Source organism: Capsicum annuum, chromosome 11 (genome assembly GCF_002878395.1).
Source record: "Capsicum annuum cultivar UCD-10X-F1 chromosome 11, UCD10Xv1.1, whole genome shotgun sequence".
NCBI lineage: Eukaryota > Viridiplantae > Streptophyta > Magnoliopsida > Solanales > Solanaceae > Capsicum > Capsicum annuum.
Genome location: NC_061121.1, coordinates 61,104,251 through 61,129,884, shown reverse-complemented (window position 1 = coordinate 61,129,884; position 25,634 = coordinate 61,104,251).

Sequence of the window (25,634 nt, the reverse complement as noted above, 5' to 3'; positions counted from 1 at the left end):
CCCAAGTCAACTATATGGCTTTTGAAGCCTTTATTATCCAAAAACTTATCCAAATCATTTTTTATTGTATCAAAAATTGTGCCAACCATTTCTAAACCTCAAAATCTATTGCAAAAAGGGCAAAATGGTCAAGATACATAAAAGGCAAGGTTTTCATAAATCTGATCATTACAATATCCATCACTAAAACTCTAGTTCATCCTGAAACTAAAAGGCTACAAATACCTAATTGGCAAAAAGCTCAAGGTAACTACTACGCATGTTGGAATCGACCTCCCGAGTAGTCTCATCAATAGAACAATGTCTCCACTGAAACTTAACTGCAGGAATATTTATAGAATGCAATAGTCTAACATCTCTGCTAAAATAGAGGTTAGCTTTTAAAAAAAAGGTCAAACTCTCATCCAACTGAGCATGTGGGACTCATCCAAAATATAATGCCGGAGCATAGATACATGAAAAACTGGACGGACGACTAAAACATGTAAGGTAAGGCCAACTCATAAGCAACCTCCCCAACTGTCTGAAGAATCTTTAAAGGTCCAATGAACCTTGGGATAAGCTTGCCCCTCTTCCCAAACCTCATCATGCCTTTCATGGGCAATACACGAAGGAAGACTCAATCACAAATCCCAAACTTCAAGGCACGAAGCCTACAGTCTGTATAATACTTTTGCCTACTATGGGCTTCTCAAAGCTTATCCCGAATTATACAAACTCTATCCAAAGACCCACAAAGCAAGACAGTACCATGGGGGTCTAATCTTTGAAGTCTCAAACCAATAAAAGATCGACAAAGTCTACTTACAATGCCTCGAAAGGTGTTATCTCAATACTTGAATGGTTGCTATTATTATAAGCAAACTTTGCTAATGCCAAATACTTCTCCCACTAACCCCCAAATTCCATAACACATGTGTGGAGCATATCTTTTAAAACATGAATAGTCAAACTCTGACTGACCATTGGTCTTGGGGTGGAAAGTTGCGCTAAGATTAATCTGAGTATCCAACTCCTCCTAAAAATTCTGCCAGAAGTTAGAAGTAAATGCTGAGCCTTAGTCTCAAATAATAGACACGGGTACCCCATGATGGCTATCTCACGAACATAGATACGGGCTGACCTCTTAGACTAAAGAAAACATGAATAGGTATAAAATGGGATGATTTGGTCAACCGGTCCATAATGACCCAAATATTGTAAGAACCGCAAGAAGTACAAGGCAACCCACTCATGAGTCCATAGTAACCCACTCCCACTTTAACTCAAGGATGGGTAATCTCTAAAGCAAACTACTCGGTCTCTAATTCTTGACCTTCACCAGTGACAACACAAATAATGACCTACAAATATGGCATATCTTTCTTCATACCACCCCACCAGTAAAGCTATTTTAAATCACGATATAGCTTGGTCACCCTAGATGGCTTAAATATCTAGAATAATGTGCCTCTTCTAAAATCAATCTTACCCATCCATCAACTCTGAACACACAAACTCAGTCTCTAATCCTCAAAATACCATCAAAATTAAGAGATGCCTCCTTTACATCACCACTTAAAACCTTATGTGGAATTACCTTCAAACTCTCATCATCAAACTGATGAGCCTGAATCTGCGCAATCAAGGAAGATCTAGCATCAACAAAGGCTAAAACATATTCAAGTGTCTAGATATCAAGCCTAACCTATTGTTAGCTAAAGACTAAAAATCCAAGTCTAAAGGTCACTTCTGGGTCAAGAGATGAGCTAAACTCCCCATACTACTCAAATTTTGACTCAAGGTATCCACAACCACCTTAGCCTTGCCCATATAATAAAGAATTGTGAGGTCTTAATTCTTAAGCAACTCAAGCCAATGTTGCTACCTCATAGTAAGATCTTGTTGACTAAAGAAGAACTGAAGCCTATGATAGTATGAGAAAATCTCACAAGTAACTCCATACAAGTAATGACGCTATAACTTCAATACAAACACTACGACTACTAACTCTAAATTATTAGTAGGGTAATTTCTTTCATGAGGGCTTCAACTGAATAAAGACATAAGAAATCACCTTACCCTCCAGCATCAACACCGTACCTAAAATAACACTAGAAGCATTGCAAAATAAGATAAAACCTATACCTTTCTTGGGCAAAGTCAAAATAAAGGCTTAATTCAACAACTTTTTGAGCTTTTGGAAGCTCTTCTCACACAAACCCAACCACTAAAATACCACTTTTTTTTAGTCAACTTGGTCAAAAGGCCCATAATAGACGAGAAACCCTCTATAAAGCACCGATAATAACTCACCAAACCAATAAAACTATGAATACAACACGAGAAATAGGTCTAGCCTAGTCATAAATCACCTCTATCTTGGTAGGATTAACCATAGTGCCATCCTTGGTCACTACATTACCCAAGAAAGAGTGAGTATCCAACTAAAACTCATAATTGGAAAATGTTGCATACAACTTCTCATCACACAACCTCTGAAGTATAATTCTCAATTGTTTCACATGGTGAGCCTTACTTTGGAATAAACTAAGATGTCATTAATAAATATAATTTCAAAGAAGTCGAGATACGATTGAAATGCCTGATTCATCAACTCCATGAACGTTGCAGTGGAATTAGTCACTTCAAAAGACATGAACAAGAACTCATAATGACCATATCGAGTCCAAAAAAACCATCTTCATAACATCTAAAGCTTTGATCTTCAACTGGTAATACCCAAATATCAAATCAATCTTGGAGACATTGAAGCACCCTAAAGTTGGTAAAAAAGATCATCAATGCCAGAAAGGGGATACTTGTTCTTAATTGTTACTTTGTTCAACGATTTATAATTAATACATATACATATAGAACTATCTTTTTTCTTTAAGAACAAGACTGGAGAACCCCAAGGGGACATACTGTGTAATGAGACCCTTACCCAAAAATCCTACAACCGCTCCTTCAACTCCTTCATCTCTAGGGCTATCCTATAGGAAGCAATAGAAATAAGTTTGGTGGCCGACTCCACACCAATAGAAAAATCAATATCATGATCTGGAGGCATGAAAGACAAATCCATAGAAAACACATCCATGAATTCATAAACAACTCAAATAAATTTTATAGAAGGCGGTGAGGTAACACTAGTATCATGAATATGAGCCAAACAAGACAACACTCCTCTATATAATGTGAGAAACACATAAAAGAGATATAATACCTTTTGGACCCAAATTACACTTATTGTTCTAAGCTAACCTCTGCACATTCTGTGTAGCTAAGTCACAATCTTGGCAAAAAAATCCAAAATAGCATGATAAGGATCTAACCAACGCATATCCAAGATATCATCAAAATCAACATATCTAGGATAATTAAATCTATCCAAGTCTAACAACTCGCAAAGAAAACCACATAAGATCGATACACCCAATCTACCACTAAAAAATCTCCTATAGAGGTAGGAACATGAATTGTTATGGCAAAGGGATCACATGCAACCGTAAATCTTGAATCAAAATATGTAGAAACATAGGAGAATATAGATCAAGAATCAAATGACATAGAAGTAGGTCTGTAGAAAACTAGGATAATACTTGTAATAACTGCATCAGAAGTCTCTACCTGGGGTCTACTATGTATAGCATAAAACTAATCACGTCTGCTCTTAGACTTCGTAACCTCATACTACCTCTACGAGCACCTCTACCTCTACCTTAAGCACCTCTAACACCATTGAAACCATCCTTACCACTCTGTGAACTCTTTCTTACTACAAAACCTAAAGTAGGGAAAAAGTAAAGTTGAGAATCCTACTGAGTGTATCCCTAGACACGTCAAGGGAAATCCTTGGTGACATGGATAAATTCATCACATATGAAACATCCCCTATAGCCTGACTTGATATAAGAAGGTACGGATAAACTAGAACGACCACCCTGGCCTGAGGAACCAATCTTTGAGCCTCCACCCATATTACTTGATACTTGGATACCAACATTTGTAGAACCTGAAGGTCTACCACCTGATCCCTAAAAAATAACCTAAATTGACCTACCATGATAACCGTAGGAACCCTTAATAGAGAAGTTACTACCTTAGGAGGTATTCCCACTAAACTCACCTTAACGATGCTCTTTTTGATGCCTCCTTGAGTAGCCTAGATAAGAAACTCAGTGATCTTTGCACAATCAATAATACAATAGAAAAAAGCCCTTGAAACTACCACCTGGGTAATAGGTAATTGATATGTACCATCTAACCCTTTATAAACTACTAAATTCTCTCATACTCAGTAGAGGTAGCGGCTGAATATCTGGATAAAGCATGAAATCAATCCGTATGCTTAGAAATAGTCATTGAGCATTGTTCTAAGTGATCAAACTTATTACACATTTGATCCCTCAGACTATACAACACAAATCTCTCTAAGAAGGCCTAAAAAAACTGAGTCTAATTCATAGTAGGCAAACCTAAAGGTCTAAAACTAGAAAATAAGCTCCACTAGTTCCTAGTGACATCTGTAACTGATAAGTAGTATAAGAAACTCCATTAGACTCAAGGGATTTAAGATTATGTAAATTCTCCTAACAATCAATCAAAAACTCATGTGCATCTTTGTTAATAGCTCCATTAAACTTGGGTAAACTCGAGTGAATAAACCTTCCAAATCTTTTTTTGATTATCAGAAGACATAATTGTACCCAAAGTAACCAGAAAAAACTAAGTCTACTAGGAAAAGAGTCCATATGTAGGGGTATTATTGATGATGGTTGTACCCTAAAAGTAGGGATTCAAAAATAGATGCCGGCACTGATAGTGGAATATCACTAAAAGTCTAAGGAATACCAGGTTCACTCAAGGGAAAACCCTCTAAATGACTCAAGAGACAAACCAAAAGACCCTAAAAACTGGGGTGTTGATTGAACCCTATGGGACCTAAGCTATCCCCACATGTCCTATTTAATAATCATCCTTAGAATATATAACCTCAGGCTCTAAAAAGGCCTTCTTAGCCTGTATTATAGATGGGGCTTCTCATCGAGCCCATTTTCTACCTCTAGGTCGATTATGACAACTATCTCATCCTTGAATTGGGTCTCTCATGTCGAGTACTAGCTCAATCACTCTAGCCATTATATACATAGTCCTTATTATCTATTCCCAAATGAGTGGAATATAATTTTAGAATTTAGGGTATGAATAGCCCACATGAAAAGGAATCAAGTTAGAGAAGTTTTTCCAATAGATATCTTATATCCTCTTAAAGATAGATATGAATGTCTATGTACCGATATGCATGACTCTACTAGACATCTTGCTCTTATACTTATAAGACCGATGCACCTGTCTTTAATAATAATAACACTCACCCGTACCACATGAAGTAGTATAGGATCGTCATTGTCAATTTTTCAACTCTTGTTATGGTCGAATCCTCAAGGAATAAAAAGTAGGATTCAAATCTTATGGGTCTTAACACTTAGTAAGAAATCACCAGAAGTGCAAATAAAGTAAAGCATGATTTAAAATGGGGGTTGGTTGGTTTTGGGAGAGTGTGTGTCAATGGTAACTCAATTTTGTGAACTGTACAACAATTGTAATTTAACTTCAATATTAGGAGAATCTTGGGATTATGTCTACCTAAGGGCAAATTTGGCATATGTAAGTGTAGATTTGGTGCACTTGCTAGTTGTTAACAATATGGTAGGCTAGGTCTAGGGTCCTTGAGGCTATCTTGTCAACAAAACCTTAAGAATTTCACCTATTGAACCTTTTGAATACCTAAAAGTGTGTTAATTATATCCACCTAGTACCTCAATTTGGGTATCCCTATTTCTAGGAAGATACCCAAGATGTAGTTAACTTCATACTCACTCTTATGTCTAAGATAGTGAGAATTAGTAAACTAAATCCATTAATTATCTACTATTGCCTTGGTTACCACATCTCTTCTTCAAAGATGATGTGGGTTCCAAAAGTTCACCCAAACATCTCTTTCAAGAATGGTTTGAGATTTCAAGAGTTTGGGATTTTCACCCGCAAACCTATTTTGAGTATTTGGGGCTTTCACCTACAAATCCCAACCAATTTACTTAAGCAATAATAGAACCCATTTTCCACTAACCAGCATAAACACAAATACATCACAACCCATAACTAATTGCACCTTAGTTCAACATAATCCCAAGATTAAAAGATTTACCTACTCATGAAGAAAAGAAAGAAACATATACCAAAATGATTGTTCAAGGCATCAATTCTTCACAAATACCAAAATCCAAATCTTTAAATCAAATTTACAATTCTTGCCCAATTTAAGATTTCAATTTAAAATTCAAAGTGGTACTAGTCTCTAGAATGCCCAAAAGAGGAAAGGGTTTTAAGTTTTAAGGGATTTGGGGTCGGCTGCTAAAAATTACAAAACTACCCATGGACCTAATCCCGCATTGCCTTGATTGTGCTCGATTTGACCGCAATCGCGGCTACTGTGACCGCGGGTAAATCAACACAATCGCAGTAGCTGACCTTCTTGACTGGTTGCGATTGCAATCCTCAAACTGCGATTATAAAAACTGAGGCCTATTTCTGCTCCACGTGTTTTAGCTGCACTTTCTTACTCTTCTTTTGATCCATTTTAGCTCAAGTCCATATCTTTCCATCTCATAACTTGTACATTTGCAAAATATGGATATTAGTGCATTTAATCTTACATATGTTTCATTTAATTATTTAAATTATGACAATCTGCATAGTGCAAATGTGTGGTAAATTCACAGCTCTTCAACACCCCCAACTTAAAGCTTTGCTTGTCCTCAAGAAACAATACCTCTTACCATGAGAATATGTATATTTATGCCCATATTCAATGACCCAAATAATCCAAATGACTTTAATCTAAATTAATACCATAATTTAGCTCTTCAAACATGGGCAAAACTATTTTCACAACAACCCTCAATATAAAACGAGTTTTTTCAAGGATGCAAGAGACTTTAAAGAGAAACCATGCAACAATCACTAATACTATAAAAATGACTCACCTTTGACCTCAACTACACTATACTCCATTTTGCCTCATTTTTTGGGAGATGATAGAATCACCTACCTCGACTTATTTACATGCGTCCTCACAAGAAAGAAAATTTCACACACCAAGTCAGAATTATGCAACAAGGAATGTAAGTGTAAAATACACACTCTCTCTTAAGAATTCTCGATGATAACAAGTATTATGCCATACACTTGTCCCTATTTTCAATTGCCACTACAATGAAAATACTTGGTTGGAAATCACAAAGGGCTTTTTGAGCTTGTAACATAGGTTTGGGGTAGGGTTGGATATCTTTTATGAACAACATGGCTATACCCTTCTTGAACATCTACATCACACTATTCCCTCCAACTTTTGACCATGGGCCACTTCTTTTGTTTTCACTCTTTACCAATGTGCCTACTTTTTATTTTCTTGATTCACCCATTTTTTTTTCATTTATTTTTCTTGCACCCTTTGTACTTCTCTTTCCTTTGTTGGACCCTTTCCATTTCTCATTTATTTATTCTCAATACTTAAGATCCTAGGCACTCACTTATAATTTTGTGGGCCAAAGTTACTTCTTTCAATCATCTCCACCCCCAACTTAGGATTTTAGCCTCAAGTTGTAATTTTAAATTCAAGGAGTGTAGGGTTCAAAAGAGGAATAAAGATTAAAAGGAACACGACTTGCAATGTGTTTGCCAGAAAAAGGTCTAAAGGCGCAAAGTGGCTGACTAGGGATAACATCTATGCAAGGTTAGGATTTTTAGGATAAAGTGGACTTCCAATGTCATAAAGATGGTGTCACGACCTGAACTGTGGCCTTAGCCGCGATGGACATCCTGAAGCGTGAAGGCCCGAGATCCCTTCTCTAACTAGTAATCATTTACACAATTTATATACTGTAAGGAAAATGCAAAAAAACATGACAAGACGGAAACATGGTCATTCTATTACTTCAACTGAACAATATGAAAATGAGTTCATGAAACATTCCAAAACACCTGATACTAGTTTGCGAAATCTCTAACTACTCAAAAACACTATTGTTTGAATACTGGGACACTGCCCCCAGTCGGACCATAAACAACATGAAATATCAATGTCAAATCTACAAGGCCTTCTGAAATAAGAGAGGCTCACCAACTGCAAACTTCAGAAAATCCAATTAACTGCTTAGTGGGACCCCGGGACTGTACCTCAGATTCTGAAATATAGGAGGTCAATACAGATGTACTGGTCCACAGAGCAATCCAAAATAATGTATTTATGTATAACATAAAGAGAGAAATTCAAAAAATATTTTACATATAATATATGAAAACACATGGGCACACTTTAAAGACTTTGAAATATTTCTTTGAAGCCAAGACTTACTCTTTGTTTTATTTTTGAGCTAGGTGGTACACCTACAACTCTAAAATCCCACGGGCTATATGGAATCCAACCTTAACTCGGCGGTTAAGCCCCCAACCCAAGTTTTCTGAAAGGGTTAGAGTCTTTATCTCAAATACACCAAGAGGCACTATTCCAATGTACGGTCCCTTTTGGGGACATAATAAACCCATATTGGCAAAACACGGTTTTGTGCAATGAGTTTTCTGAACTCATGCCTTCTTTAGGTAACCACCTAACTCTCTTTCAGCTCATTTTTTTAACTCTTTAAGACATGCATTCGTTGAAATCAAAATCTGAAAATCTTACTCTGTTGTGGCATTCATCTTATTGGTATTGTCATACCAAGATCTGCAAGTCATATCTCTAAGCCATAAGATATCATGTACAACTCTTTCATTCAAAACAATGTTTAGACCACCAAAACATTCAAACAGTGTAGGAGGATTCATATTTCAAAACATATGTCAAACTATGCAATGATTCTCTCTTTTCAATACTTCAACAAACGGTGGCCAATTTCTCAAAAAAATTATGCAATTCCTTCGATTATCACATTTAGCATTTAAAAACAAGAAATATCCCTCTTTATTTCTCAACCAACATAAAGTTCATATAAGATAGTGGAGCTCTTAACTCATACTTTAAGACACATAATTTAGTAACCCATAACTTGTAGATCAAGAAGTAACACAATGAGAGAGGGAAAATTCATTATTCATGCTTCAAAACTAAAAACACATATATATAAATATACACAAAAAAAATCAAGATTCAAGAGAAGGCCTCAAGACCAAAACATTATATCATTGAAAGGGATTCATAATGCATATTCTTTAAATTGTTATCAAAACCCTTTATGAATATATAATTTCTAAACCTTAGAAACTTAATAAAAATAATTTCACCATGACCATGTAGTTTAGGAAAATCCCATGTACCATATGGTGTTTAGTTTCGAAGATTGGAACTCAAATCTTGACCCTTTTCTTGAAATCTTGAACTTAGAGGAATCCTTACTTTCTTTTATTGTTAAGAGTAGAAAGGATTTAAGATATTTAAAACTGATAGAATATGGATTATAATTCTTAGGGTACGATTTATATTCTTGGATAAGGAGTTTGGGATGGTAAAGTACCAAATTACCCATTTAAAAATGGCCCATTTGAGTAACTCGGCCTCGACTAACGGTTTGGTTGATTGACCATCAGTCTGGTGATGAACCATCACTCCAATTGCTAGTTTATGGCCAGAGAATGATCTTGCTATTTCAAGTTGATGGCCTAACTTGATGGGCTGTCACTGGCTTGAAAGTCCGTCAGTCTGGCCATCGCAATTCGACAGACTGACACCTCTCTGGAAAACGGGCATAACTTTTTACTCTGATATCGGATTATAGAAAAATCAGTGGTGTTGGAAATAATACTCAAAGATCTTTCATTTGATATATAGTAGTCCCTTTAAATCGTTATATACAAGAATTTATGAATGATGGAAGTTGACCCAAGTTTAGACATTCACTAAAACTTAAGCGATAGGAAAGTGTTCAAATTGTCTTTAAGTTAGGGGATTTTTTTTCCTAACCTCAATTCATATTCAAAGGTATTCATGAACTATAGGATTGATCATAACACATATATTAACAAATAATCATTGGGTTTGGGTCTATACTTTTAGAAAAGATAGTTCAAACTTTAGTTCGAAAGTGCGGGGTGTTACATTTTCTCCCCTTTGGGATTATTTGTCCCTGAATGATGGGTAGGGATTTGTTGAAGCTCTAAAAATATCGAATAAAGAAAATAACCTTACTCTAAGAATTTCCTCTGAAGGAAACATACATTGACCTCAATAAGAGTACTCATGACGTCGCCAAGTAAATCGTGTAAGCACGAATCGTGAGATAATAAGAATTGACATAAAACTGACCTTGTACATGAATTCTAGGGATCATGATCATCACAACATATGGTATGATTTTCTTTGGTGATAATAGGCCTGATTTCCATCGATACTAATCATGAAATAAGATTTCGTGGAAGATAGGGATAGAAGCATTCTCCACCGTACAATTTAAAATGAATGAACCTAACACTTAGAGATACTACTCGACTATTCCCCAAATAGTAGATAAATAATATACTCCATAATTTCCACTTATAATTCTCCTATTACACATTTAAACATAAGAGTTTGAGTCCCATTGCATAGTACGTTTAGGTTGAAGTATAACTCGGAGGAAAGAGGTGCTAGCTTTAGCTACGGGACCCTGTACTCTATATCTCATTAAGAAAATTACTTCACCTTATCACCACCATCAAATACAATGATTTTTAAATCAAGGAGAACCAACCACATAACACATTGGTTTGCATTTTCATCAATCAACATTCAAGCCTATCATTACTACACCTACTTCATGGATCTCCCCACTAAGATGAGCCAATTCAATCATTCTCACTAAGATTTTTGCCATATAACTCCTATGTAACTATCTCATGTAACGAAAGTTCATCTCCTTCTTTCCCCTTCTCCTATAACCTTAGCTTAAGAAATCACATCAAAATTTTCATCTTCAAAAACATCAACTCCCCACCTAGCACACTACTATGCTTCCATAACCACCATCATACTAACTTACGAATGACCATAAGTATCACGAATAGGATAAACACTACTTAATTATAAAACAAATTTTTTGATCTACTCAAGGAGGGACATAAAGTGAAAATATGATAGAATAGCCACGAAATGCTTCATATATCAAGTGTTCGGATCATAAGCAAAGAGTCACTCAACATAAACACAACATAACATGATTTCTTAGGATAGACCATAATGAGAAATATGAGTGCACATATCATGGGCTATATGGCATAAAGCCGAAATTTATGTAGTTAACAACTAAGACGAGGATTTTCACTTGACGCAATTAATCCTCTTTTAAAGAATTGAAATTTTTCATGAGTTAGTATAAAGTTTATCACTTTGGCTAATTCCGGCATAAAATGATTCTGTAACAAAAAGAAACATATTTTCTTAAGACTATGCATGATGTAAGACATAGATTCAGATCATAAGCAACATAACATATAGATTGGATACTTGAAATACTGGATCACTGAGGGACATTATTTCTTCTTGTTTGGAGGTTAGAACATGGCAAGAGTTACATAGAGAACTCAAACCTTAGGCATAGGCAAGACATAAATACATAAAACATAGGTAGATGTCCATTCAAATCAAAGTAGGAGGAGCTTGCTTGAATAAGAATTGATTTATCATGGTTCTTACTTCAAACTTGACACCACAAGAAAATTTGGGAACTACTTTAATCCATTATCTCCCCCTTAGACCAATGTCATACTTCTAGTCTTGTGGAGATAACCTCACATCAAAATCTATAGCCATACCTCTTAACACATAAGAGACATCACCATATACTTAAACTCTAAACTCTCCCTGATGAACTATACTCTGAAGGCCTCGCATTCTGAAAATGCTACTTTTAACTTTAGCTAGCCTCTATAGCCATCACTCTACAACTCCTACTCTCACGTGAGTATGAATCCAATCTCCTTATCACAAAGGGGGTATCAATATACACATGAACACAACTCCCGTCAATAATTTTTTTATAAGGACACTAAATTATTTCTAGGACATTCCCCTATAGGGACACTAATCGTAACTTTCTCTAACTCCCAAAGTCATCAACTTACGACTAACATTATCATGGGCATATACACCCATGCTTCTAAACACTTAACACTCTACCTTTAATTCCTTAGAATACTAGCATTACACCTCTAATCATACAACTTACAACTTAACAAAATTTGTAAAACTATACCAAAGGGACACATTGCCTACCGATATCTCCTTTTTTCAAATCTAAAGAACACCATACAATAACTTTCCAGACATCTCCATACTAAAAGATTCAAGAACGAAATCAAGGTACACATGACACTCGTACACATGATGCCTTATCTAATAATATGCTACCCTGGGGTTCAACTGATTCCTATATACTCGCGTTCTTATCCACTTAATGATTCAACTATAATTCATCGTTTTGCTATTGTTCTCATGTATACATATACATCATAATTGACCACTCATTATCCCATAAGTTTCTAACCTAGGCTATTGCACATCTCACATCAACCCTACAAGTTCGTTCCCACAAAATACACATCATTAGTCTTAAGCTACTATTCTTATCACCACACTTCACATTTAACGTTCAAGCCTACAGTCTAACGTCAATCATGTACCACCAATGAAGCATGCCACATACTGTACCAGTCCATTAAATTGGGAAATCAACTCAAAATAATGAATTTCATTTAACTACTACCTACAATCGCGCACCCTCCGTGACATTACTACTACACCTCAAAATCTATTACATATCTTCTCACAAATAGTACTAGTTTACAACTACTACAGTAAAGACAATCAAAGGGGGTAAAGTTATAATAGGGATAGTCAATCTTAATCTTGTAATATAACCCATTGCGATCTTATCAACATATTTCACTCCCTCACATCATATTTACCTACCCATGCATACATTACCACTACCTTCAATATTCCATGTACAATAATAAATTTCTACCCGTAACTTATTGACTAATCTACCCTTTTCCATTCACAGCCCGTAAATAATTTCTACAACCACCATAAGTATCCATTCTGAGATCCTTTCCTATTTTGAATAAATAATAATCATATGCTATCACTTCCTTTGTAGACTACCATACAATCTACACATATTGCTACCACATTAATCTATCACTATAAAATGGCAAACCATCCACCAATCAATGGTTATACAACTAAAACTACTTATTTATACAAAAGTCACCCTCACTCTAACTTCTAACCTTGTGACTTTATATCACTAACTTCTTGACCCATCTCACTACTAATAGGTCATGACATTTTAACATATACTACTACTCGGGTGGAAAAATAGTTCTAATACTTTCCTATATACTATTACCCTTATGTATGACATCTACAATAAGAATTTTGAAAGGGGATTGAGTACACTTTGTACCTCAGGCTGAAAAGCATAGTTTCATCAAGATAAAGGTATACACTCAAATAAATACACCTTGGAGCACTAATGGACTCATCTTAAGTCCTTGTGATACCTTATAACATTATGGATAACTCAATCAGAGAGAACCACATCACTGGGGAAGCTAGACTCTTAGATTTGTATCGCCTTGACAATGAGGCTTAGCCCATGAAATTATAACAAGGAAGAAATTTAGATAACTTTCTTAGGGGCGACACTATAGGACAAACTAGAGTATGAAAGAATAAGAAACAACTCCTAAATATTCGGTAGCCTTCTGATTATAAGTTTGGTGCACAACACACCTATAAGAAAGACCCTACTTGACATGATTTCGCAGACTCTGTGGGACTATAAATCATGCTCTGATACCAAGTTTGTCATGACCCAAACTAAGTCCATGTCCACGAAGGACATCCCAAACCGTGAAGGCCCGAGGGCCCTTCTCTAATTGGCAATCATATACATAATTCATATACTGTAAGGAAAATACAAAAAAACATGGCAAGACGGAAACATGGTCGTTCTTTTACTTTAATTGAACAATGTTAAAATGAGTTCATGAAACATTCAAAAACGCCTGACACTAGTTTGCGAAATGTCTAACAACTCTAAAAAACTACTATCTGAATATTGGGATAAGGCCCTAGTCAGACCATAATAATGTACAATATAGGGGGTCAAAACAGATGTACTGGTATGTAGAGCAATCCAAAATAATATACAATCATATCGCCAACCAAGTACAATCAAAATTAGCCTTAAGAGACTAATGGGTCAAGTTCTAGGTGGTACAAGTACACGTGAGATTTGAAAAAATAAGCTCACCACATACGGGATGCGAAATTCATCAAGAAGGCTCAATTATCCCTTACAAGGCTGCTCACGTTCATGCCCTTGATTTTTGAAAAAAATTGGATGGAGAAAGGTGTTTGCTTTTCATTTGTACCACACATAATTTGCTAAATATGGCATCAACCCAAGCCTTGATCTCACATTGTGGTTATCGTATGGGCCAACCAATAATATAGCTACTTGATGCTCACTATAGGTATAAATACGATCCTAAAATCCAAAATGCTAAGGTACTCAGACTTTCCTTATATTTGTGACTTTGATTCCACGGGTACTCAGACTTCCCTTGCATCGACGGTTCAAACCCAATCACAAACTTTCTCCTTAAGAATGTCGTTACTTAATCTATCATAGGGTAAAGCTCGTACAATATTGCTATAATTAGAATAAAGATAAATTAGAAATCTAAGGAAAAAATAAATAATCCATGCAAATGTTGGTACCATTCGAGTGCCCAAATATTAAAACCCAAATAAAAATAGAAATAATAAAAAAGAATTGCAAAATATCCAAAAATTACAATAGTACAAGCCCAAATTAAATGAATACGGAGATAGTCACCCCCAACTAAAAAGGTAGCATTGTCCTCACTGCATAAATAATCAAGGATAAAGAGTGATAAGCGTGCTCCCTAAAACCGCATCAAGAGCTGATATCACTCTTAGACTCTACATCATTATCAGCCTTTTAAGGAAGAAACCACTCGGCTGGGGCCTCATCATTTTTCTTCACTTGGGAGGAAGGAAGTCGATCATGGGGTTTTAGGACCTTCCAAAGTCCCTTTACCCCCTTTCACATCTTGTTGAAGAATTTATCTCTCTTCTTCTCCCTTCTGTCCATCTTTTCATATACAACTCAGAGATCACGATGTGATGCCACTAAAGATGAGTAGGATTTATCAAGCATAGTAGTGGTAGCTCCCTACTTCTTTTAGTCCTTATAACACTTTGTATAATTAGCCTGTGAAACATATGAATGTCGAGTAGTAGAGGGCTCTACGATCCTTGGGGTAAACTTGACACAAACTCCATGATAACTGTAATATCAACTCTAATATCCTTAAGAGGCTCAGTGGTGGATGGACTATAAGACTCAGGCTCCTCATATGTGGACTTCCCCAAGTCAATCTTTCTATTTTTACTTTTTCCTAGTGCACCCTCTCCTCAAATTCTCCAAGGATAGATGGGGGTACCCGGGTGCAACCAAGTATCTTTAGAGTGTTCTTCAACCCCAACTCTCCTATCAAGCTCAGAAATCAAAGAGTAGAAGAAGAGATGTGTACCACTTTGGTTCTTAAAGAATTTTATATAAATAAACCACTATTTGACCGATATCCAAAGAAATGTCGTCTATATAATAAACGCAATCATTCGGTCCAATAAATCTGGGACTGAAGTCATGTGGGTGCAATGGGAGACTCGACTCCATATGATGTTCAACCAAATTTGAGCCTAAGAAGTAAAGTCATTCATGCGGATGTTGCTTTATGTTTTCATCCATAAGACTTTCTTTTTTGGACACAATCTTTCTGCCAACCAGCTTCCCGGCTCATATCTTTTTTTCTTCGAGCTCACCCATGTTTGCATTTGAGAGCCCATAGATATCATTATTTTTTATTTTCCCCAAAGTTCACTATTTCCCTCTGATATTGATAGTTATGTTGGATGGATTTGAGAAAGACACTATACTAAGGTTGGCATAGAATTCACGGACCCATTGCTTATTTGCCTTGTACAGAGCTGGGGTAAAACACCGCCACCCTATAGCCTCAAGCCTGTCATGAAACTCCAAAATCTTTTCTGACATATTATCCAAACATATTACTCTCTACGAGAGTAGCTTTGTCCTCAAAAGATCACCATAGTAATGAGTGTGGCGCTCGGGTGCCATGAATCAGATGCAGTCGTATTTTTCCATGACATTATCCTGAAAAACAACATAAAACACAACACATCAAGCATTGTATTTTCTTGTACAAACTATGCTATATTTTCCACTAAAGCTCATTAGATAGTTGCTTGGTGGTGTTTGGACAAAAAATTAAAATGCAGGATCTTTGCACAGGGCATAAAATCCCACTCGGTTATCATGATCTCGAGCCATGGAGCCGTGATCACAGTCTCGATAAATGCAATTATGATATCTGAGACACGTTTCAAACCTATTTCCTATGTTTAAAATTTTCAAATTTTATGCCCCAAACATGTTCTACAACATGAATTCACATTAAGCCCGCTGAACGAGACTACTAGGTACTTAATTATATCCTTAAAATATAAGGCCCATCAGTGAACACTTAGTCGGGAAATATCTCGATCACTCAGTATGAACTCTTCATTTGTCTCAATTTAACACACATTTTTGGGTGCTCAAGACTACCCCACTTATGAGCACACCATGTTCTAGTAACGAAACACCAGTCAAGCATAATTGACTAACATTTAAGCATAAAAATCATAATTTTAGGACTTCTCTCCAATATGCATCTTATGTCATATTTTCAACAATTAAAGCATAGATTCAAGACACCTACCCAATAAGTGATGCAAGAGGGATGCAAGGATGCTATTGGAGTGCTCACAAACTTGGGCTAGAAATGGGTCTAATTAGAGAGACAAGTTGAAAAAGTAGTGTGAGTGAAATGGGGAGTTCTATAGTCATACAACTGAGGCTGTTGCAATTGCGGTTAAGGATCCGTGATTGCAGATGCACCCATGTTTTCCCTATTTATCTTATTTCACATTTGGACGAATTTTCCCCTATTCAGTTCATTGTGCAAAAATTTCAAACCTTTCTCCTTTTAAGCTATTCTGATGCACTATATAGAGTCATATTGCATGGGTTATTCAATTGTCAAAGATAAAATCAACACTATAAAAATAAAAATAAAGGATACAAGCCACTTTCATGGCATTTGTGGGTTGCCTCCTACATAGCACCTTAGTTTACGTCATGGCACGACGTCTTCCTTTATCATCATGTTGGGTACTCAAGGGACCCCTCATTCACCTCTTTGACTTCAACATCGATCATCTATATCACTTGAAGTTCCATGGGTTGTTTCTTTATTTTACATATCTGAGAGGATACCTCATCTTCATGAACTCTAAACCTCATATCACCCAACTCCAAGTCAACAATGGCTTTTTTGGTGGCTAAGAAAGGTCGACTAAGAATGATGAGTATCTCTTGGTCCATTTTGCCATCCAGAGCCATGAAGTGTACCGAAAGTATGAACTTGTTTACTTTGACTAGAATATCATACAAAATCTCAATTGGTATCTCGATAGACCGATCTACCATTAACAATCTCATAGATGTTGGATTTGGAGTATCCAACCTAAGCTTTTTGTAGATGACAAAAGGAATGAGGTTTATACTTGCACTGAAATGCATAGAGCTTTCATAAACATATGCATTCCGATGGTGCAAGGGATGGTAAAAGCTCCGGGGTCTTCCTTTTTTTCTGAAAGTTTGCTACTCATGACAGCACTACAACCATGGGTGAATTTGATCGTGTCACCTTAGATGAGCTTTTTTATTACATTAACTTTTTCATGAGTTTACCATATCCCAGGATCTCTTGAATTGCATCAAGCATTGGGATATTGATAGAGAGGTTGCAAGGCTTGGCCATGAAGTTACAAAACTACAAAATCGCAGTTGCTGCCCTTCTTGACTGGCTACAATCATGGCCCTCAGACCGTGATCGTTGTAACTGAGGATTATTTCTGTTCAAGTTCTTTTAGATGTACTTCGTTTCTTCTCTTTTGATCTTTTTGAACTCAAGTCCACATCTTTCTATCTCATAACCTATTCACCTGCAAAAAGTGGATATTAGTGCATTTAATCTTACATATATCTTATTTATACATTTAAATCATGGCAATGGGTATGAATGTCGAGTGCAAATGAGTGGTAAATTCACCGATCATCAAATACTAATTTGTCACAACCCAAAATAGGGTCATAATGGAATATATCGTGAATCAGCCTTGACGATAAGTAAGCGAACCACCAAAAAGTATAGAAAACCCAACAAGAATAAAAATAGTAAAATAGGACTTCTAGAACAAAGTCAGGCTAATCACAAAATATAATATAATAAAAATCATAAAAAGTAACATAAACCACCCAAAATTTGAAGTGATAATGTAAGAGCATCTAAGTACAACCCTGAAATTGAAAATATTAAAAATTAATCTCTAATCCAAATAAAGATATAAGTAAAGATAAGATGAGATCTGGAATCCATCATGAATATTAGAACAATCTAGTACCTTGTATAACCCAATCAACAACACAAACTCAACCTCCACATGTCGTGCTTGTTCTAGGACCTAAAATAAAAGGGTACAGTAGGGGTGAGTATGATCCACTTGTACTAAGTTGGTATCATAGTCCAATTGAGTAAAACAGAAAATAAGATTAGTAAAACAACACTATAAGAACATTACCTACAAGGAAAAAAAGTCCTAAATGGTAGCACACACCGTCTCCACTAATAGTGGTAACATATATATAGCGACAAAAATAGCACAAATAATTATGAAGAATATACTACAAATAAATACAAAAGGAAACTAAGAAAATAATGAAATATACATGTGCAAATATGATGCAATGCAATGTGCATAGGATGAATGGTCAAAGTTATTACATGACTTTTTGTATACACCCACTAAGCTCACAGTTCATAGTTAGGACCCATGGGAGGTTTGAAACACATATACTATTTCTCATATCTCAAATCTCAACTCTCCTCTCTAGATCATGTTCAAAAAATGAATTTTTGTAAAGGTGTCTTATTTTTTGTACAAAAATAGTATTCCACAATGGTACCAATATCTCAAAAAATTTAATGTATTAAATGAGGATGTAATGCTTATTGTCAATCAATATGAAAATATCTAATCCATCTAACACACACATATATATGTGTGTGTGTGAAAGAGAGAGAGAGATTAGAAATCAACTCAATATGTTCACAATTCATGATTATAAACTTTAGTTAGGCACCATCAGAAAAATATGCAGTTAAGGCATTATTTGTATCATATCAACTCCTAACTCCGGTATTTCTATCTTGATAAAGGTATCCAATGCTCAAGTATGACCTATATTAACCATTTAAGCTCTTGCATGGGTATTATATCTACAATGGAGGCATTTGTATGCATAGATAAGGCCAATGTTATCAAATAAAGCCCCTACATGGCAAACCACTATATTAGATAAGCTTCTAAATAGGCACACAATAGTAAAACTATTCTCAAAATATAAATGCTACAATTATTTTTTGCAACTCATAGAATGCTTTACTTATATATTAGCTACCCAACTCAATCATAAAGAACTTAAGACATAACCTATCTCAAAATGATAAAATCTTGAGCCAAAGTGCTTCAACATAGATCATTCCCCTTATGATCAGCCTTAGAATCAATTACAACTTTCAAATATAGCATCTACGTGTTAAAAAAAGTTTAATGAAACCATATTTCCCATATTTGGGCCAGATCCAAAATGGGTTCGAAAAATGAGTTTAAAATAAGGACTAAAATAAAAAAAAGACCATTTTCAAGTTATACCAACTAAACACCACTTTTTATTTTAAAATTGTGATTCAAAGGATTTTTTGAAGATCAAATCAATGAAAAATAGTCGAATTGTGAGTTTCAAAGTTACCCAAATGAAAATTAATGATGAAATCTCAAAAATTGCTTTTCCCAAAGATTGGATGTCTAAAATTGCAATAAAATCGCGAAAATGGGGGCTTTTATTCTGTTTAATGAACAATGCCTCATGAACGCGGTCAATCATTTGTATTCATGAGTGTGAACACTAACCAACCAATTTATTTAGACTTTGTGTTCATAACTAGGGCTTTGTGTTCATGAACTCTCATGGAAAGGACCCTTGTCTTTGCGATAGCCCTGTCGCATTACTGAAGAAGGCGAAGACCGAACACGACTCAACTATCTGTAATGATTACAACTACCACTATTGTGATTGTAATGAAGGTTTTATTTCCTTTCCATATTCGCAGCCAAAAGCCCTTTCTTGCGAAGAAGGTTTTGCACCTGCACAAAATTCAATAAATTAAGTGGTATTGGATGGTTCCAAAAATCTCTAAATGGACCCTCAAATTCATTCGAGACCCAAAATATATAAATCATATTTTCTATTAGGCTATTTTTGACATTTCAAACCTAATGGAAATGTTGGATTTTCTAAAAAAAAAAAGGATTGTTTTCAATAAATTAACCTTTGGGACCCTTTTTTTACTATTTTCCAATTTAAGGGCCTGAATGCCAAAATAAAGGCTATGAACTTGAACCAACCATGGTAATAACTCAAATTTGACATTTTGGATCTACTGGTGACACTAAATTGCCATCCGCCACTTAGATCATCAAATGTTGACCAAAGTCAACTATATGACTTTGAAGCCTCTAAAATCCTCAAACTTATCCAAAACATTCCCGATCACATATATACCATTCCAACCTTCGCCAAACCCCAAAATCAATATGTTGAAACTATAAGGAAGGTTAAAATTATCAAAACACATAAAAAAGGTTTTCACAATTTAGTTTATTACACCTATATCACCGATTATGGGGCAAGTACAAGAATGACCACAAAAGAACCTAAATATGGTAGTACACAATGTGAGGTCTAATAATTTGGCACTAATGACCTAGGGAAAAGGGAAAGTGAAAGTCACTCTTAAGGCAGGGGTTTCTGCTATTCCATTGACTACTATTTCACTGAATTTAAGGATTTCTACAAAATCAAGCTCTAGTAATAAGGTGACAAATGCTAATGATGGAAGTAGTATCTCAAAGGGGGAAATATTAGCTCATTAATTAGGGGTTGACATAAAAGTAAAGAGAAAGTTGGACATGCAGTAGTCACATAATGTACAATAATTGAATAATATCTATACTGATGCTAAGCTAAATGTTCATGGTATGGATCTACTTATGTTTCTTCTGTGGTGAAAGATGGTGCCAAACTATTCCAATTGAAAGAATGCAAAGTGGAGAAAGGAAATTATTTTGTATGTAATTGGAGACTCTCCCTCGAGTAGAGCTTTAGAGAGTTTTATTGCCTTTTAGCGGAATTTTATGGCTAAACCTAAGATATATGTCATAATAATGGGTATTTTATAGTGCTATTCGATTCATTGGAGGAAAGGATGAGGTTTTATCCTCAGGTCCACATATGTTGAACAATGAACCTATGATTTGAGGAGTTGGATTGATGATTTTGATTTTACTATCGAAGTATTAATAAAATTCCTACCTGGGTAATTGATGTGCCATGAAATTATGACACTTGAACCGCTTAATATTATGTATATTTTCAATTTTGCAGGTAATTTTATATGGATATGATGGATTTGTGGGTGTTTGCAGGTCAAAGTGGCCTTGAAGAGTACTGATTTTGGACAATATTTAGTATCAGATAACCATTACTTTGATCGTGGGAGTTGAACACAATCGTACATAAGTATTATAGGAATAAATGGATAAGTGACTCTCAGATTTTGTTTAAATAAAAGCTTTCCATGATTGTACATTGATCATACAACCATGCCACGACATCATAGAAAGAATGATCTGGAATTATGCATGCAAAATTTAACAATAAAGAGGCTTAGATGATTAGATCCTACGACTGTACCTTGAAATTATGGTTGTAACTTTATGTTGTGGGAGTAAAGGCTAAAAGTGAATCTATGGGAGTTGAAGTAGGTTATGATCAGAAAACTGTATTTTATGATCATATATTGACATCACAAAGCCGAAATGAAAATCATACCAAGGAAGAACTAAAGATACAAACATTCCTAATAAATCAGAAAACTCTAAAGGATGATCATGGTATCTAACCATGATCATATCGTCCATCTGTCCGACTTAGACCTACTCAAATATTCTATTTTGTTTAGGGTTAGTTTTATTTTGTCTATAAACATTTTTATGTGTTTCTTTTGGTAATTTTACATGTTATTACATTATTGCAAGATTCTAAGGCACATTATTGTCTTTGGAGTCTTACAAACACTTTTTAGGGTCTTAATTCAAAGTGAAACTTTGGAGTTATTTTATTATTCTTGTAAGGTTATGGTTTGTCTTCTTCAATGAATTATTCTTGTGTGCTTTGAATTATAAGTTAGTAAACACCATAACTAGGATTGTGGGAACCATACCGGATTAGCCTAGTAAGATTCATAGTATAAAGCTATCTTTAATCGATGTTTTCATGTATTGATTGATCCCTTGATTTTGAATGATTTTTTATGGTCACCAATGTTAGAATATCCCTAATATATATCATGGATGATAGGAAGAGTACAAATAGGAAGAAGGGAATAACCCATAAAAACTTGGAGCTATCAACCTCCAATTAATAGCTTGATCCTATAATACGGGATAACTATCTAGGATCTAGGATAGAGTTTAGCAATGCAGGCTCAAGAGAAGAGAAGACTTACTTGAGAATATTTGACAAGAGCGTAAAGCTATTCTAGGTATACATAACCTACAAATTCTATATACTGAACACAAAAAGAGTTTGCAAAGTACGATGAACCTAAAGAATTATGAAGTTTTTAGAAAATGCAGTCCTAGTGTCTCTCTTTTACTAATAACAAATCAAGAAATATTATAATTGAATTACTTAATTACAAACCCCTTCGATTACTGGGAATTATTAATGATTGCCTTGATATACATATTGATTGATATTTTAACCTATTCGCTATAGGTTTGACCCCAATCTTGGTTGGGTTCTATATTTCACAGCGACTGCTTTAAACATTATTTTGACATATACATTGGATGACAACAAATTTTATTTCCATTGTGTCTTGTGTGTAGCTTATAGAAAATTAAGAATACTTGGTGCAATAAAAAATAATAAAAGCATACAATTTGTTTTCAAGCTGTTTAAAATGATAACCCTTGAAGAAATTTTGTTTTATGTGTTGTGTTATATGCTTATTTAAATTATAATTGTTATTTAGATCTCGTCATGGCATTAGTATTGTAAGTGTGATAACCTAACCTAACTTTGCATGTACCAAATAGGTAGTGACTAAAATAATAGGCTTGAGCCAAGAGTATGGAAGGATTTACTTTAGTTAGTGTGTGTGCATGGTCTTGAACTTGCTTGGCTTGTCTCACTAAAGTTATAGGATAAAGGGTTAGTGATGTGCCGTGGTTTCATGGAACATTCAATGCTTAAAATGGTGAAATTATACATTGACTTAGGTTATTTTGTCAGATATAATGCATTTTATATATATATATATATATTGCAGGTAAATTAGGTTGGAAGTGGACTGGAATGAAAAATGGAAGAAGAAGCTATGATATGTTGAAGCACTGGTTAGGTTGTGAGTCACTAAGTCAACTTACGACTCGTAGCAAAACTCGTGAGGTTAGCAGTGGATGAAATTAAGTGAAGGAGCTAAGTAAAGGATGACCACGACTCATAAGGAGTGACTACGAGTCGTGATGAAAAAGCATAGTGAGCACAGTGGCCAAAACTCATGAAGTTGATAAAAGAGGCTCCAGTAGTAATGAGTGAAGACCATGAGTCGTAAGGACTTGCTATGACTCATGGTGATGAGTCATCCTGATAACAGACTCAGATGCCCTGAAGGAGGAAATTCACTGGAGTAACTATGACTAGCAGCCTACAACTCATAAGGACACTTCAACAATTGTGACCACTAAAGACAGAAACAAGCTACGATAATAGGCAATGAGTTGTGACCAGTCCTAATGACTCTTTGCTAGAGGCATGACCACTATTGACATAGTTTTTCTTATTTGATTTGGTTAGGTTTTCTTTGTTATTTTGACACTCTATGAATACCCTTGGGGTACTTTTGTAATAGTTTACACACTTTTGATATTTTTTCATGTACATTGACTTCTTGAAACTGTTGTTCTTGGGTTTTTGGTTTCATAATTAATTGAAGATTTTGGATTTTTATTCATTTCATTCTTGTTCAATTAATTCTATGTCTTCTTCATTGATTGTCATGGATTATTGTATACCCATGAGTTGCTAGCTAACTTAACTATAGTTGTGGGAACCCTATTGGATTAACAACGTAAATAAAGTGGCATATTCATTATTACTATAGCTGTGTGTATTGTAATCTTCTTTGTATTAATTGCTTTCTTAGTTACTACAGAATCTAAGAACTTTCCTGTATTTGAGATCGTCCTCATAAGGTAGTTTAAAATTGTGAAAATGATTCGAGGCTATCAACCCTCATCTAATCAAATTGAGACTCTAAAGCTTATAATCGTATTAGGGTTTAGGACAAGGGATAGTAAAGTGATGCCTTGAGACTCACGAGGTAAAGGGTGAGATTTATCAATATGTTAACAAGATGGTTGATAATACATAGCTTATCAGACTTTGCATGCAGAGTAGTAGGTTAGGTGAAGTGAACACGATAAGCTTACTTAGACACCAGGGGTAACATCATCCTAGTTTTTGTCTTTGATTATTTACAACCTCAAGAACTCAAGTTTAATGATTGTTTACTGTTGGTATCAAATTCCCCCTTTTAATTTTTTACACTACCTGTGATTTCATAAAGTTTGAGATATAATTCCACGCATTCTATGTGGGTTTGACTCCAACCTAGTTTGGCTTACTATATTTAAAATCAACTGCAACATACTTCTTTAGAGTATTATTTTGGGCGACATCAAATTTTGGCGCCATTGTTGGGGAATGCAGTGTTGAGTTATTGATTGGATTTTCTAAAATTTTGGGTTTTGATTTTCTATTTTTAGTTGGGTATACACCAATGTATGCCTAACACTTAGATTCAAGGTAATACCTTTATCCCATTGAATCCTAAACCTTAAAAACTACTATAGCCTAATTGTACGATAACTGAACCAATATATGCAGGCAATTTAAAAGGGTTTGGGATGATCCATATATAGTACCTCCCCCTGATCGAGGTGATATATATAATATTACTGATAGATAGAGTGAGAATATATTAGTAAAAGTTGGTAACCTGAGAAAGGAAGCCAAGAAGGCTTAGTTGGCTCAGTAGGTAAAGCTTTCCAGGCCAAGATTGATAGTTGATCGTCGAGCAGTACTCGACGCTAATCAAGATGAAGTATGAGGTGTCATAGCTTAAGTTATCCTAGTATATCAATATCTACCATTGTATGATTAAGATAAGGGTATATGATATATTGAGCCTGCTGAGATAGTAAC